At 37.8% G+C, this 4,373-nt stretch overlaps 1 long non-coding RNA gene across 2 annotated transcripts; it reads right to left on the bottom strand.

Moving 5' to 3' along the window:
* Positions 1-3,239: 3,239 nt before the first annotated feature.
* Positions 3,240-3,974, bottom strand: LOC120728902. 2 transcript variants are annotated; one of them, XR_005694799.1, is made up of 4 exons: positions 3,956-3,974; positions 3,774-3,846; positions 3,573-3,617; positions 3,240-3,436 (listed from the first exon to the last, which is right to left on the bottom strand). It is a non-coding gene; the product is annotated as an uncharacterized LOC120728902 (long non-coding RNA). The 2 variants fall into 2 exon arrangements; XR_005694800.1 differs by having other exon boundaries at positions 3,774-3,861; positions 3,956-3,970.
* Between the last annotated feature and the right edge of the window lie 399 nt (positions 3,975-4,373).

The raw sequence follows: 4,373 nt of genomic DNA, 5'->3' as shown, positions 1-4,373 counted from the left end.
ATGCCTTTTTGTCTTTTGGTAACTACAAAATGACAATAAACCATTAATATATGTCTATGCTGTGCTCGTATTTATTTTACCCTACTCAAATTCAATTTATGATGCATTTTATTTTGAAAGTTTTAAAATGGTTTTTTAAAGAACCACTCAAAAAAGGTCCTTCAAATGGTTCTTTTAAAGAACCATTTGAAGGACCTTTTTAAAAATGGTTCTTTAAAGAACCATTTTTAAAAAGGTTCTTTGAAAAACCATTAAAGGTGCCCCAAAGAACCATTTCTTGATGGTTCTTTGGGGCACCTTTAAAGGTTCTTCAATGAACCACTGAAAGAAATGGTTCTTCAAAGAACCATTGTTTGAAAGGTTCTTTGTGGCACCAAAAAAGGTTCTTCCATGGCATCAGTCTAAAGAACCACTTTTGGTTCCAGTTGGCACCTTTATTTTTCTGAGTGCAGTATAATATATATGCAAATACTTTTCACTTTCAATATGTTTTTTCGGTTTAATTTCAAGGTGACATCATTCTGATCCCATACTTTACAGGTTTCAGACTCATAGATGAAATATAGGGCAGGGGCTGGTGTTTTGTAATTTTGTAGGGGGCGCTGTGGCACCATTTTGTAATATTCCATGAAAATAATCACATAACAAGAAAGGCGTCATCACATTGGAGGTGTGTGCAAAAAGACATGACATTTCCTGTTCCCACTAGGTGGCGCTCTGCGTATTCCTGACAATGGGCATATCAATCTGTTCAGGGCAGGTCTGTCATCACGCCTGTAAAGTCTGGTACTGATCAGACTGATTTCTTTTGAGTTATACTAATTTGTTTCTTCATGGCGAGACATCAATGTTTGCCATGTTGCTGGGGTCACGCCCTTTCGTAAAAGCTCACAGTTTTCAATGTATTGCCAAGACCAACTCCTTAAGGCTTTCCTGGAGGAATTTGAGGCTGCACCAGTCACCCATCTCTATACTGTACCCCAAAGTGTAAAACGTGAAATGTCTTGTTCCCACAAGATGGCACTGTCACTGATGTCAAATATGGCAGTCGAAATTTGTTCAGGGGTGGAGCCTTATCATATGTGTGCACTTTGATCCAGGTCGGACAATGTATGACGGAATGAAAGACAATAAGATTTTTATGGCGAATTATCGAAATTCGCCGTGGCGCCACGGCCACACCGTATCCCGAAAACTCAAAAGAAAACTGACTTTTTTGTTTGTCTCCATATGATACACGTGTGGGTCAAATTTCATTCATGTAGCTCAAACTATGTGTTTGTAGGACTGCATTTAACAAAGCATAGGTGGCGCTCCAGAGCCATTTTCTAATGCTCATATGTAAAACCACCAAAATATGAAATTTTTCACTAGACCTGACACGTGTGCAAAATTTCATGAGTTTTTGAGCATGTTCAAGCCCTCAAAAAATCACTTGTTTTGCCTGAATAATAATAAGAAGAAATGGAGCAGATACAATAGGGCAAGCCTATTCAAATGGCGGCCCGCGGGCCACATGCAGCCCAGAAGCAACCTGCGAGTGGCCCTGCCTGTGGTCCTGACAGAAACACAGAGAAAACGCAAAAAATTAATTAATTTTAAAAAATAAAAAATTCCTACAGCGTAGTGTAGACTGTGAATGCAACACTCCTACTAGCCTAGCAATATTTAACCCACAATGCACCGTGATATAAACATATTAAACAATCATCGTAATATATGATGCGACAACAGCATGTGTTTCTCAGTCCAAAAGCATAAAATTGACAATGAAAACCGTCGGTTTAACCGTGCTTGGACTGACAAATACTTATTCATTTTACCACCAAATCCAAATGCCAAACCTATGTGTTTAATTTGCAGTGAGTGTGTTGTGGTACTTACGAAGGCACCACAATGACAAACACCAGACTTTCTACACAAACTTTCCAGAGCAATCTCAGGAGAGGGCTGCAAAAGTACAGTTTAATTGCGAGTTTAATAATCTTACAACCGGAGTTGTACTACCACGGTGAGGGTCATGTACAGCTCAAGAGAGAGCTGTACAGGGAATTATCAAAAAAAATATCATTTCAAATGTGCAAAAAAATAATTTAGTTATAGCTCCCTTTTTTTTTTAAATGGACTTTTTGGTGTGCATTTGTGAGAGGTCACCAGATTTACAGGGGGAAAAGGAATATAAAAAAAAAGTACTTGTTTTTCAATACAGTTGTGTGGGTTTGAAATTGGTCATGATCTGCTGCTTACTGGCTGCAAAAAATATCTGGCCCAGATAAATTCCTCAGTTTGAAAATCTGGCCCAATTAACATCTTAGTTGAATAGCCATGCCATCAGTGCTCAGACCCTAAAAAAAGGATGTATGACTGGGTGTTGTCTGCTAACTGCTTAAGCCGCTAAATCTCTTGATTTGTAATAATAGACTTGACTTGACTTTTGACTTTCTGATCACTGTTGCATTTAGTAGCTGCCAAATAAAGTTCATCGGTGAAAATCTGTTAGACTCAAAATGTGTTGGGATTTTTTTTTGTTTGTTTTTCACAAACACCATTGTATTGTATGGTTAGGCACAAGTTTTTGTACACAGATTCTGCCATTTTTTTCTCTTTACACAATCACAGGGAATTTTAAATCAAACAACTGAGATACTGTTGCAGAATTGCAGACGTTCACCTTTAATGTGGGTGGGTCTTTACAAAAATATGGCATCAACTGTTTAAGTATTACAAACATTTTTATCTTTTGTGCCTAATTTTGAGCAGCTCAGTACTAATTGGATGGCCTGACATCATTTTATATACAAACATCATTTTTTTTATGCTTTGACTGAAATACTTAAGTCTATACACCATGAACATCATGAATACTGTGTCTCCTCCCTTCAGATGTTCTTCTTGGCATTTACTACAGAGTCTTCGGTTGCTGCTTCTCTTTGGTTCTCTTAATCTTCAGTTTTGTCTTTAATAGCTGCTGTATTGCTTTGGTAAGTGGACTGATTCTTATATAGTGCATTTCTACTCTCCCTGCTTTATACAACATGCCACATTCAACCATATTAACTTTCCCAGCTAACCTTCACACACGTTCATACTCCAATGGATGCATCAGAGTAACTTGGGGTTACTAACTTGGGCCAAGTATTGTGCGTACAAGCTTTTTTAAACTCTCTATAAGACCAAGTCATTCAAAACTAAGTGGAGATTTTCAATAATCTGTGTGAATAAATTATGAAAAACAATGATGCCGTTCAACATGGGTTTTTATTCGTTGTTGGTTCATTTTCAATTCATTCTTTGTAACAGTAATAGCTGTTGGTCAAGGAACAGCTTATCGTATAGCGGCAAGAATCGCTGCAAGGAGCGTTGGATTCTGCAGAAGTGTTGGATTCTGTAGAAGAGCTGTTACCAGGGCAAGATAACTTGTGGTAGTCCCAGTAGTCTGCAAGAAAATAAGTAATAAATATTATTACATGGGATAATGCATTCTCTGTTGAATGGCTTTCTGTGGATATGATAATATCGGAGAGTCCAGTGTGTCTAATGTTCAAACGTAGAAAGACAAACATGGGACTCACCTCCTCACTAGAAGAACGTGCATCACGCTCGTGTGCTGAGTCAATCTGTTTAAAAAAAATACATGCAAATGTGTTGTTTGGATATGACAGTACAGGAACACTGATACAGTCTCTGGTGACTGAATTACACACACAGTACAAGATATAGTTATACATTATATATTAAAACATTAATTTAGTCTTCAGTCATATTATACTTACAGGATTTGCCAGAGCAAGGCTCAGCAGGCATCCAAGCAGAAACACAACCTTGATCATGGTTTCAGTGATTCGCCTGTTGACAATAATTCTGATGAGATGTGGTCAAAACCATCAGCAAAATCACCATTCAACCAACATTATACTGAAAACAGAAGCAATAAAGGATTGATGAGAAATGTTACCGTCAGGTCTTCACAACTTCAGCAGACTGTCTCAGAGATGTGGATGATTGTGGTAATGCTGTACTGACAGTGGAGCGTTTTATACACAGTTGCAAGAGATGATTTATCCTTCTTAGCATAACTGTTGGGAAATTATAATTCTTAGTAAACATCCTCATCTTAATATAAGAGGAAACACAATTAGGCAATATTTAAGGACACACCTGATTAAACCCTTTTGCTACAGCACAATTAAATAGCAACAAGCTCCTGACTTTTATCCTGTCAACCAATCAAAAGATTATATGGCAACATGTGATATTTGGTTGTTTAGGAACCCCTGAAAATGTTGGAGGTAACGACAGTGAGAGAGAGAGAGAGAGAGAGAGAGAGAGAGAGAGAGAGAGAGAGACAATAGCGAGCGGATTCCATAAACCAG

This window comes from Simochromis diagramma, unplaced genomic scaffold (assembly GCF_900408965.1).
Source record: "Simochromis diagramma unplaced genomic scaffold, fSimDia1.1 OVJJ01000302.1, whole genome shotgun sequence".
Classification (NCBI taxonomy): Eukaryota; Metazoa; Chordata; class Actinopteri; order Cichliformes; family Cichlidae; genus Simochromis; species Simochromis diagramma.
Note: the sequence above shows the minus strand (reverse complement) of the source record. Positions and strands in the feature narration are given on the sequence as shown.